A 13,294-nucleotide genomic window follows, 5' to 3' on the forward strand; every position below is an offset into this window, starting at 1 on the left:
CTTTTGCTTTCTGAAATCAATGGAAGGGCATCAAGTTCAGCTAATCCATATTTCTGAGTATGAAATTGAATTTATAGTCTGTAGTATGTTGACTACCGCTCGCATTTAAGGCATAATTGATTTTTATTGAAAAGCCAGCAGACACATCAAAAATTTCCACAAACCACAAGGATGTTAAATTTTACCCTGTTTAGGTAATAGTGTGGCTTTATTTATGCTTTAAAATGAAGCTTTTATATTTATATCAGCAAATGTTATGGAAGTGTGACTGATACCTTATGAAACCATCAATCCATGGTTTTGAAGAACTGTACTGCAGTTATTTCTAAAGAAATAAGCAACTTTAGATCTCTAAGGTAAATGTCTATGGTTGGCTTGTTTTAAGGATAAATGGATAAATGGAATAATAAATCTAGCACCATATCATGTCATATGGCAAAGTTATATTTTTTTCATTGAAACAACTGCTTGTGCCATTACTTCTTTTCCCCTAAATTCCTTCTGTATCTCATTTTTCCCTCTGATTTATAAACTGCATTTTGTATCTGGATTAATTATTTATGCATGTGAAATCTAATTCCTAAGGAAAAAATCTATTCTTTCTATTTCTAAGTTAAGTAGTCAACCTTAGTGTGCATGATACTCCACTAAGTAAGTTTTACTCAAATGTCCACAATCGATGTGCTAAGTCCATTTATTTTTATTTTTATTTATTTTTTTAAATTTTTTGTTTATTGCAGTAACATTGGTTTATAACATTGTATAAACTTCAGGTGTACATCATTATACTTCTATTTCTGCATAGATTATATCATGTTCACCACCCAAATACTAATTACAACCCATCACCACACACATGTGCCAAATTATCCCTTTTGCCCTTCTCCCTCCCCCCGTCCCCTCTGGTAACCACCAATCCAATCTCTGTCTCTACGTGTTTGTTTATTGTTGTTATTATCTACTACTTAATGAAGGAAATCATACGGTATTTGACCTCCTCCCTCTGACTTATTTCACTTTGCATTATACCCTCAATGTCCATCCACGTTGTCACAAATGGCTGGATTTCATCGTTTCTTATGGCTGAGTAGTATTCCATTGTGTATATATACCACATCTTCTTTATCCATTCATCCCTTGATGGGCACTTAGGTTGCTTCCAAGTCTTGGCTATTGTGAGTAACGCTGCAGTGAACACAGGGGTGCATGTATCTTTACGCATTGGTGTTTTCAAGTTGTTTGGATAAATGCCCAGCAGTGGAATAGCTGGATCATATGGTAGTTCTATCCTTGATTTTTTGAGGAATCTCCATACTGTTTTCCATAGTGGCTGTACCAGTTTGCACTCCCACCGGCAGTATATGCGAGTTCCCTTCTCTCCACATCCTCTCCAACACATGTTGTTTCCTGTCTTGTTAATTATAGCCATTCTGTCGGGCGTGAGGTGATATCTCATTGTAGTTTTGATTTGCATTTCCCTGATAGTTAATGATTTTGAACAACTTTTCATGTGTCTGTTGGCCATCTGTGTATCTTCTTTGGAGAAATGTCTGTTCAGGTCTTTTGCCCATTTTTTAATTGGGTTGGTAGTTTTTTTGTTGTTGAGATGCATGAGTTCTTTATATATTTTGGAGATTAAGCCCTTATCAGATGTATGGTTTGCAAATATCTTCTCCCAATTGTTAGGTTGTCTTTTCGTTTTGTTGATGGTTTCCTTTGCTGTGCAGAAGCTTTTTAGTTTGATGTAGTCCCATTTGTTTATTTTTTCTGTTGTTTCTCTTGCCCAGTCAGACATGGTGCTTGAAAATATGTTGCTAAGACCGATGTCGAAGAGCGTACTGCCTATGTTTTCTTCTAGAAGTTTCATACTTTCAGGTCTTACATTCAAGTCCTTAATCCATTTGGAGTTAATTTTTGTGTATGGTGTAAGGTAAGGGTCTACTTTCATTTTTTTGCGTGTGGCTATCCAGTTTTCCCAACACCATTTGTTGAAGAGACTTTCTTTTCTCCATTGTATGTTCTTGGCTCCTTTGTCAAAGATTAGCTGTCCATAGATGTGTGGGTTTATTTCTGGGCTTTCGATTCTATTCCATTGATCTGTGTGTCTGTTTTTGTGCCAGTACCATGCTGTTTTGGTTACTATAGCTTTGTAGTATATTTTGAAATCAGGGAGTGTGATACCTCCAGCTTTGTTCCTTTTTCTCAGGATTCCTTTACCTATTCGGGGTCTTTTGTTGTTCCATATAAATTTTAGGATTCTTTGTTCTATTTCTGTGAAAAATGTTGTTGGAACTTTGATAGGGATTGCATTGAATCTATAGATGGCTTTAGGAAGTATGGACATCTTAACTATGTTAATTCTTCCAATCCAAGTGCACGGAATATCTTTCCATTTCTTTGTGTCTTCTTCAATTTCTTTCAGCAATGTTTTATAGTTTTCAGTGTACAGATCTTTCACCTCTTTGGTTAAGTTTATTCCTAGGTATTTTATTCTTTTTGTTGCACTTGTGAATGGGATGGTATTCTTAATTTCTCTTTCTGCTACTTCGTTGTTAGTGTACAGAAATGCAACTGATTTTTGTATGTTGATTTTGTCTCCTGCAACTTTACCATATTCGTTTATTAATTCTAAAAGTTTTCTGGTGGATTCTTTAGGCTTTTCTATATATAAAATCATGTCATCTGCAAATAGTGACAGTTTCACTTCTTCCTTTCCAATTTGGATCCCTTTTATTTCTTTCTCTTGCCTGATTGCTCTGGCTAGGACTTCCAGTACTATGTTAAATAGGAGTGGTGACGGTGGGCATCCTTGTCTGGTTCCTGTTCTTAGAGGGATAGCTTTCAGTTTTTCACCATTGAGGATGATATTAGCTGTGGGTTTCTCATATATGGTCTTTATTATGTTGAGGTACTTTCCTTCTATCCCCATTTTATTCAGAGTTTTTATCATAAATGGATGCTGTATCTCGTCAAATGCTTTCTCTGCATCTATTGAGATGATCATGTGATTTTTCTTCTTCATTTTATTAATGTGGTGTATCACGATGATTGATTTGTGAATGTTAAGCCATCCCTGCATACCTGGAATAAATCCCACTTGATCATGGTGTATAATCTTTTTAACGTATTGTTGTATGCGATTTGCTAGTGTTTTGTTGAGGATTTTTGCATCGATGTTCATCCGTGATATTGGCCTGTAATTTTCTTTTTTTGTGTTGTCCTTGTCTGGTTTTGGTATCAGGGTAATGTTGGCCTCGTAGAATGAGTTAGGGAGCTTCCCCCCCTCCTCAATGTTTTGGAAGAGTTTGAGAAGGATAGGTATTAAGTCTTCTTTGAATGATTGGTAGAATTCACCAGGGAAGCCGTCTGGTCCTAGACTTTTATTTTTTGGGGAGGTTTTTGATTACTGTTTTGATCTCCTTACTGGTGATTGGTCTATTCAAATTCTCTACTTCTTCTTGATCCAGTTTTGGAAGGTTGTATGATTCTAAGAATTTATCCATTTCTTCCAGATTGTCGAATTGGTTGGCATATAGCTTTTCACAGTATTCTCTTATAATCTTTTGTATTTCTGAGGTGTCTGTTGTAATTTCTCCTCTTTCATTTCTGATTTTACTTATTTGTGCCTTCTCTCTTTTTTTCTTGATGAGTCTAGCTAAAGGTTTGTCAATTTTGTTGATCTTTTCAAAGAACCAGCTCTTGGTTTTATTAATTTTTTCAATTGTTTATTTGGACTCTAGTTCATTTATTTCTGCTCTGATTTTTATTATTTCCCTTCTTCTACTGATTTTGGGCTTGGTTTGTTCTTCTTTTTCCAATTCCTTCAGGTGCATTGTTAGATTGTTTATTTGAGATTTTTCTTGTTTGTTGAGATAGGCCTGTATTGCTATAAACTTCCCTCTTAGAACCGCTTTTGCTGTGTCCCATAAATTCTGGCATGTCGTATTTTCATTTTCATTTGTCTCCAGGTATTTTTTGATTTCTTCTTTGATTTCTTCGTTGACCCAGTCGTTGTTCAGTAGCATTTTGTTTAATCTCCACGTATTTGTGGCTTTTCTGATTTTCTTCCTATAGTTGTTTTCTAGTTTCATACCATTCTGGTCAGAAAAGATGCTTGATATTATTTCAATCGTCTTCAACTTATGGAGACTTGTTTTGTGGCCTAATATGTGATCAATCCTGGAGAATGTTCCACGTGCATTTGAAAAGAACGTGTATTCTTTGGTTTTTGGATGGAATGCTCTGTATATATCTACTAGGTCCATCTGTTCTAGTGTGTCGTATGAGGCCAATGTTTCCTTATTGATCTTCTGTTTGGATGATCTATCTGGTGGTGTAAGTGGAGTGTTAAAGTCCCCTACTATTATTGTGTTACTGTCTATTTCTGTTTTTATGTCTGTTAATAATTGCTTTATATATTTAGGTGCACCTACATTGGGTGCATAGATATTTACAAGTGTTATATCCTCTTGTTGGATTGTTCCCTTGATCGTTATGTAATGCCCTTTCTTTGTCTCTTTTTACAGTTTTTGTTTTAAAGTCTATTTTGTCTGATATGAGTACTGCTACCCCAGCTTTGTTTTCATTGCCATTTGCATGGAGTATCTTTTTCCATCCCTTCACTTTCAGTTTGTGAGTGTCTTTAGGTCTGAAGTGTCTCTCTTGTATGCAGCATATATATGGGTCTTGTTGTTTTAGCCAATCAGCCACCCTATGCCTTTTAATTGGAGCATTAATCCATTGATGTTTAAAGTAGCTATTGATAAGTATGTACTTACTGTCATTTTTTAACTTTTTTTTCCTCAGTGTTTTAGTAGTCCTTCTCTGTTCCTTTCTTCTTCTATACAGAATTGATGGTCTCTTTAGTTTGACCTCTGTCTGAAACCTCTACTCTTTAACTCCCCTCTTCCCTCCTTTTATGTTTTTGATATCATATCTAACCTCTTTTTTGTGCATTTGTATCCATTACCCTCTTATCATGGAAATAGATAATTTTTCCTATTTGTAGTCTTCTCTTTTCCCCTTAAATCAGTCCCTTTAACGTTTCTTGTAGCACTGGTTTCTTGGTGACAAACTCCTTTAATTTTTGCTTGTCTGGGAAATTTTTGATCTCTCCTTCCATTTTGAATGATAACCTTGCTGTGTAGAGTATTCTTGGCTGTAAGTTTTTTCCTTTTACCACTTTAAATGTATCATGCCATTCTCTTCTAGCCTGTAAGGTTTCTGCTGAGAAGTCAGCTGATAGCCTTATGGGGTTTCCTTTGTATGTAACTTGACATTCTCTTGCGGCTTTTAGGATTCTCTCTTTATCTTTAATTCTGGACATTTTGATTATGATGTGTCTTGGTGTGGGCTTCTTCGGGTTTATCTTGTTTGGGGCTCTCTGTGCTTCCTGTACCTGGATATCTCTTTCCTTCCTTAGGTTAGGGAAGTTTTCATCTATTATTTCTTGAAATAGATTCTCTGCCCCTTTGTCTCGCTCTTCTCCTTCCAGGACACCTATAACACGGATGTTAGTGCGCTTGATGTTGTCCCAGAGGTCCCTTAGACTGTCCTCACTCTTTTTAATTCTTTTCTCTTTTACCTGTTCAGCTTGGGTAATTTCTTCTAGTCTTTCATCCAGCTCACATATCCATTCTTCTGTATCCTCTACTCTGCTTTTGAGTCCCTCTAGTGAATTTTTCATTTCCAGTATTGTATTCTTGATTTAGATTGGTTCTTTTTTATTTCTTCCATTCTTTGTTGACATTCTCACTGAGTTCATCTATTCTTCTCCCCAGATCAGTGAGCATCCTTAACACCCTTTATTTGAACTCTCTGTTGGGTAGGTTGCTCATTTCTGTTTCACTTAGTTCCTTTTCTGGGGTTTTGTCCTGTTCCCTTACTTGGAATGTATTCCTCTGCCTTCTCATTTTGCCTCTTTCCCTGTGCTTGTGTCTGTGTATTAGGTAGGTCAGCTACGTCTCCTGCTCTTGCATAGGTGACCTCATGTAAGTGATGGCTTAGGAGTCCTGCAGTGTGCTTCCCTCAGTTCTCAATTTTCCAGGGGTGACCCCTATGTGGGCTATGTGTGGCCTTCTGTTGTGGCCTGTTTGCTCTCCCTGTATGCGCCCAGGGAGGCTGAGTTATGCTCCTGGCCAGCTGTTGTAATGCTCAGCTGCTTGTAGTTGTTGTGGGCCCTTTAGTCTCTTTATCAGGTGTGGGGAGCCCCAGCACAGTTGGCTGCAAGTTCTAATACCACATTTGTGTTGCAGTCTTTCTTTTAAGTGAGTAGGCCCCCAGCGTGGCAGGTTGTTAGGCTCAGGGGCTTACAATTGCTATACGCCTCCAGCCTTTAGATCTCTTGTCAGCTCTCTGAGGATTGCAGCTGAGTGGGGCTGGCCTCAGGCATGAGCGCACCCAATTGTTTCAGGCTTTGGAAGGTGGAGCAAACCCCCTATGTGGGTCTTTGAGAAGCACAAGTCTTCTGCAGCTGACAAGCCCTGCTGCCCACAGATCCACACACACAGTCAACACAGTCCTGCCCCGTGTGTGTGCCCCGACCTCCCGAAGCGGACCCAGTCTCTCCACGGCGGGAGCCCCACACACTCCACCACCGCCCCACACTCTCCACCCGCTCCTTGTGCACGCCCTGCCCCACTGAAGTTGGCTCAGTTGCCAGGCTGCAGAGAATCCAGTCACCAATCTATGCAGGCTCACAAGTTGCCTGAGGGCTTGTTGTTGGGTGGGGCCAGTCTCTAGGGTGGGCTGCCTGCCCTGGCTGAGCTGGATTAAATCGGTGCTCTAGCAGGTGGGGCAGACCCTGGGCTAGCAGGCCCCAGGGAGAACTCCAATGGCGTCTGTGTCAGCACGCCCACACCAGGCCACAACAATGGCTGCCGCCAATGTCCCAGTCCCTGGAGAGGTCTCACCTCTCACCAAGATGCACACAGGGCCTATTAGGTGAGTGTCTTTTCACCAAAGTACTGTGCACCTTTCTTTCTGGTGATTTTATGTTGCTTTCTGAAACGGGTGAGTTTGCGTGTGGGCCCTTTAAAAGCTGGTTTTAATTTCTTTGTGAACCAGCTTTTCTGGGGGTGCTCCCGAATGTTTTACTGCAGGCAAAGTCAAATATTATGCCACTCGTCTCGATAGTGCTGGGTCCACAAAATGCCCACAGCGGGGGCGCTCCCCGGCTCAGGGCCCCGCGCCTCCAGGGAGGCTGCGGACCTGTGCACTGCTCCCAGGCGGCCGTGGAGCTGGCGGCTCGTGAAGGCAGCGTTTTTCCTCTCTAGAAGGGAGTCTCTGCCTCTTCTACCTCAGTTAGGAATGTCCTCTGTTGCAGGAGTTCCTCTTATCCAGTTTTCAGTTCTGTCTCAGGGGTAATTTTTCCACGAGTAGTTGTAAATTGGCTGTGTCCACGGGAGGAGGTGAGTTCAGAGTCTGCCTACCTACGCCACCATCTTGACCTAGAGTATCAGTCCATTTATTTTTAGCTAAAAGTTATGTTCAGAAGACTCTTGAGTGTTCCTGCCACAGAATGTATTAACTCACTGTGAATTGCTTGGTGGATTTTTAAAAAATCAAGCTTTGCCTCACCTTAGCAAAAACAAAACAAAATAAAAGCAAAAAGATGCAAGTACCGTTATTTGTTTTAGCCCTCCTCCTTCTGTAATCCTATAGTAATAGTTCTCATTGGGGGACAATATCACACCCTAAAGAGAATTTTGGAAATCTCTAAGGGCGTATTAGGTTTTTTTTTTTTTTTGGTGAGGAAGATTGGCCCTGAGTTAACATCTGTGCCCATCTTCCTCTATTTTGTATATGGGATGCCACCACAGCATGGGTTGATGAGTGGTATGTAGGTCTGCGCCAGGGACCTGAACCTGCAAACCCCAGGCCACCAAAGTGGAGCACCCAAGCTTAACTGCTATGCCACTGGGCTGGCCTTCATATTAGGTTTTTATAAAAATTGGATGAAGTGGTACTGGGACCACCACTGACGTCCATGGAGCCAAGGAATGCTCGAGATTTGCAATTTGAAGAAAGGTCCAGCACGTTGAAAAATTGGTCCATGCTTGAAGGACTTTGAGTATCCTCTTGGATATTCACGTAGATGAAAACCCTATTTATTATTATCTGCAATTAAAATCTATTTTTATGTAATTTCTATTCTATTTCATGTAATTATAAAAGATTTTTCACAGTTTAATATACCCTGAATTTTCCAAAAATCAATCATGTAAATTAAGAGAAAATTGTTATTTTGAACTTTCCCAATTGTTGGTCACTGATGGCAGCTCTCTTTGGTGTTTGCTGCATCAATACAGCAATCTTATGTCAGTTTGCATCAGTAACTGATGCGTTTACAAATTTACAAGATTCTCTGCACAGCTCTCAGCACTCGACTTCTTTGTGTCTTCATTATGTAGCAGTGCTCAGGTATTTACATTTCAAAATGTGTGCTATTTTATTATGAAGAACTTTCTTTTTATTTCTCTTTTATTTATGCTTGGGACATTGTACTGATTTTTTAAAATTATGTGCTTAGTGTGGTTACAATATCTACAAATTTTATTTCAGTATAGTAGATGGGTTACAAAATATTTGTTATAAAAAAGAGGCACTAAGTCTGATAAGGTTGAGAACAATTGCCTTATGGCATCCAGGCATGAATGCATTAGTTGGAAAATTTTCAACGATAAATCTAGAGATTATTTTAATAGGACAATTATTTCCAATGAGGAAAACAGTATCTTGGGGATTTTTAAATATGCGGTGATAAGCCCTTCGTGCCTACCTTCTTATGTGTATGGATGAAGAGTGTTCAAAACAATTTGTCATATGCACAGAAATACAAAAGATGAAACCTAAAGAGATTATACATTAGTCTCTTAAGAGTAAAACTGACGGAGAGAAGCAGTATACCTTTCACAGAGGCAGATATTTTCAAAGCAATGTGTGACAGGTACAGGGACAAATCCCGTTAATAAGTAAGAGGATTTGTGCTTGGCTCTGTCACATGCCACTTTGAAAACCTACCCTCAAACCGTCTATAAATTTTCATGCCCATCTTTTTCTCTTTGCTTTTTCCAGAGCGTCTGATTTTTTTGTTCATCATTTTCCCTTGCTTTATTTCATGGCATCCTTTCATAATTTCTCAGAGGTTGGTATGTATACTATGATTTTGTGGCTACTTTATTATTAACAAAATAATATTTGTTGTATTTATTTCATTTTCACTGTTCCTTTTACTGCTTTGTTATAGGACATTTTTATATCACATTTGACTCCTAAATATGAAAAAAATCTGCCCCATGGAAATTAAGGAGAGAAGCAGCATTTATCACTTTGGTTAATTTTTCATTTTAATATATAGTCATATTTTTTAAGGAAAAAGAATATTAAAATATTTAATGCTATAATATGTGAATGATACATTATCTGGAAAGAAAAAGAGTCTTCATTTTTTCTAGTTATAAACGTTTTAAAAATCGATTATTAAGCCTGGAGGTATTTAACTTTTTGCAAAGTAGACTCAAAATAAACTTCAATCCTTATAACTCATGGGCTGCCTCTGCGTCTGGACCTTGACTTGGTGCCTCATCACATGTGAGTATGCTGAAGGTAGAGGGACACAGGTATTTGGTAGATCATCTTTGGTCTATAACTTGGTGCTGGGTGACGCTACACTCTTTTTCACTCTGCCAAAGATTATTTACTTTCTGGCATTGTGCATTTTGATAACTTGCTGTTGAAATAAAATAATTCAATGGCACTTTTCTTCTATAAAATATTTGGCTCTAAATATGAATCTGGAATTTTTGCTAGTGGAAGTCAGTTACTTCAAATTTCACTAATATTGTAAGACCATAAGTTTCTGAAGAAAAGAGTTGTCCATGAAAAGTGTGTTAAAATGGGCAGTTCCAAACAAAAATCATTGCTCTGTGGAATTTCTGTTTTTCTCCCTCAAGAATATTAACGATACCTAGAACCTATTGAATTGGAATTGTTTTCTAGAGGACTAGCACTATACATCTGACACCATTTTCTTTGCTCATCTTTAAGTACAGACCTAGGCTGTCCATCCATAGCATCCAACAGCTGGATGAAAAGTAGAAAACTAAGCTGATCTGCCAGATGGTTTGTCTACATTAAATCCAACATCTGGATACTTTTTAAACATTTAATGATTGGCTGAGTTTTTCACATTACATCTGCATATTTTGGTCACTTCATTGCTGTGTGTGTGTGTAGAGAAAAGATGCTACCACTCAGATAAAACAAGTCGGAGATTAGAGCAATGGGCTTTGAATATCTCTGCATTTCTCTGAACATCCAAATCTGGACTCAAGGATCAACTAGCTCCGGTTAAAATTACAGAAAATTTCTGAAAGTCAATGACAATTTGGTGCAATTCTCATTAATCCATGAACAGAGAAGGAAATGGGAAAGGAAGGAGCATTTGTGGAGCAAATCTAGTATGAGATACACTATATCAGGGGATTTCATATGTATCATTTTATTTAATTCTTACCATTACTTCTAGGATAGAGGGCATAGAAACAGAATTTGCTTTACCTCTGAAAAGTTGGGTTTGAATCCTGCCTCTGACATATAGTAGCTAGCTATGTATCTTTAGACATGTTATTTGAATAATTTCTGAGCCTCAGTTTCTTTACACATAACATGGGAATACTATTTACCTCATATACTTGTTATGAAAATTGTATGAGATAATATATGCTAAGTATTGGTTAAGTAGATAATACTTGGCATGCGGTTAATGCTCAATAAATGTTGTTTTCCATTTTACAGATGAAGAAACAGAGACTTAAAGAGTTAACAGTGGTCATAGAACTAGAGTGTCCCCGAAGGAAGGATTAAATCCATGTCTGTCTCCAAGTCTTAAATGGTGTTCCCTTCATCATTCTAATTTTACTTAGAAAGAATAATTTCCACAGTCCTGTTGCTTTCATAAGATTTGTTTAAAAATAGCATTTTCTAAGTTACAGTAATTTTACATATCATTATTTCTCATCTTGGAGTGTTTTCAAAATGAAATAGATGAGTGTATAGCAATGGTAATATTGATGGTATGCTGTGGTTCCTATGAAACCTGAAAGTACAGTATCATACCCACCAATACATTCCCATTGTTTTTGCTAGGTTTTATTAGCAACAATATCAGTTGTGGAAGGTGGCATAGTCTAACCCTCACTCTGTTGCTACATGTCTGTGTGACTGTGAACTATATGCTTTAACTGTACAAATATTTGCTATGAACCTGATTTGTGCAACCAGATTCAGATGAACCAAATGCAGACCCTCCCCTTAAGGAGAATATCAGCCAAGTCCTTAAATACACAATGAAGTCTAATAAGTTAAAGTACACAAATGTTGTGCTTTGGGAACACGAGTGAATGCAAAATTCCAACTAAGGGAGTTCTAGAAGAAAGTACCATCAGAGGATGGGTGGGATTTGGTGAACAGAGATGAGCAGAATCACCAGAGGTGGGAAAGCACTGGATGTCTTTGGGAAGCAGCTCTACACCTTGGTCAGCACTTTGGGCACATTTATATGACACTGAAATTACAAGTCATAGAAAGCCATGCTAGGGAGTGTGACTTTTAGGCTATGTCAATGAGGTAATTTTGAGATATTTGACTATGATATAAAATGATGGGCAAGGAGAAATTTGTCTGGCAGGAATTAGGGGAAGATGGATTGGCATGGGGAAACTTAGACTCAAGGAAGCTGATAAAGAAACTAAAATATGTAATATTTCATGAGTTCCAGACATCTTCTCTATGTCTAAGTTTACTTATCAATAAGATCAATGGGCTGGACTTGATTTATTTTGTAGGCCTATTCCAGCTTTTATTTTCTGAGTCAGTATTTCCTAAATTGTGTTCTCTTGGATGCTATTTCTGCTAGATAACAATGTGTGCTGTGTCAATCAAAAGAAGAGTTCTGTGATCAAACAAATTTAGGAAGCACTGAGTAAAATAGTAAATAGTTTGGTTTTGGGAGGACTTCTCAGAACCTTATTCTGTTAATGTTCATTAATGTTCATTATTAATTTCCAAGGTAGAAAGTATGTGTGTATTTCTTTCCAAGATTATGTGACCATGAAACCTTTCTAGGGCCGGCCCTGTGGCTTGGTGGTTAAGTGCGCGCGCTGCAATGCTGGTGGCCCGGGTTCGGATCCCGGGTGCGCATTGAGGCACCACTTCTCCGTCCATCCTGAGGCCGAGTCCCACATACAGCAACTGGAAGGATGTGCAGCTATGACATACACAAATCTACTGGGGCTTTGGGGGGAAAAAATAAAATAAATAAAATCTTTAAAAAAAAAAAAAAAGAAACCTTTCTAGTTTACGTCATTTGATGTGAGAGTTTTATGAAACATATTTAATTTTAATGCCTGTTCCACCAATCATATTAGATTCTCTACTGAAATTTTAACAGGTCTTGGTTCTCTTTTTAAATGATCCATGCAATGTAACTTTAGAAACTCAGGTGGTACATGCAAGAATTTCAATAGGATATTTCCCCTGATACTTTAGGAACCATGTAGGAGAGACAAACATGTAAGGCATGCATTCAGCTCACCCTACCTACTTATGATCTTTGAAGGTAGAATAGCTGTTTTCTCAACTATCCAAGAAGTTTGGTGCTTCTTGTAGTGGACTATAGTGGCGCCTAAACTCTTGAGTAAAAATATTCCTCTTCTATCTGGAAAGATAACTCTCTTTGACTTATCAGGCACTTTTTGGAGGGGGAAACACATAGGATAGTGAGAAAGCAAGGGCGACTTGACTAGACAGTAGACTAGCACCGTCAATCCCTGGCTATCAGTGAAGTGGTAGATATCATGACCAGAAGGCCCATACATCTATCAAAGCAAGCTTGAAATGAACTCCTCAGAAGAAGAGAGTTTTAAGGAGAGTCTTAAGCAAGATATGACACTTGTCAGAGGAAAATAAGAAAATTGTTCCAGATGGTTGGGATTGTGAGAAGGAGGTGAAGAGGTCAGAGCAGGCAATGACTGGAGAGGAAAAGAAGAGGAGTGGTGAAAATCCTTGGGGGCTTGGACAGGTAGCTTAAACTTCCTCTGAATGATAATGAGATTCCAGTGAAAAAACTCAATAAAAAAGAAATTCTAAGTACTTTATCATGCAAAACCAATCTTTTAGAGATATCATTCAGAACAGACTAGAAGAAGTTCTCAGGGTAGGAGAACTTCTTGATGAAATGGCATCACATTTAAAGGAGAGGAGATCCAAGTGTGATGTATGCTGTAGTTGGTTG

The 13,294-nt window shown here is 38.3% G+C and overlaps 1 long non-coding RNA gene across 1 annotated transcript; it reads left to right on the forward strand.

Moving 5' to 3' along the window:
• Positions 1-6,766: 6,766 nt before the first annotated feature.
• On the forward strand, positions 6,767-9,792 carry LOC147914510 (uncharacterized). Its single transcript, XR_015555176.1, has 3 exons — positions 6,767-6,942; positions 9,076-9,149; positions 9,248-9,792. It is a non-coding gene; the product is annotated as an uncharacterized LOC147914510 (long non-coding RNA).
• The last annotated feature ends 3,502 nt before the right edge of the window (positions 9,793-13,294 follow it).

This window comes from Ceratotherium simum, chromosome 19 (genome assembly GCF_057802395.1).
Source record: "Ceratotherium simum simum isolate JZ-2026a chromosome 19, ASM5780239v1, whole genome shotgun sequence".
Lineage (NCBI taxonomy): Eukaryota > Metazoa > Chordata > Mammalia > Perissodactyla > Rhinocerotidae > Ceratotherium > Ceratotherium simum.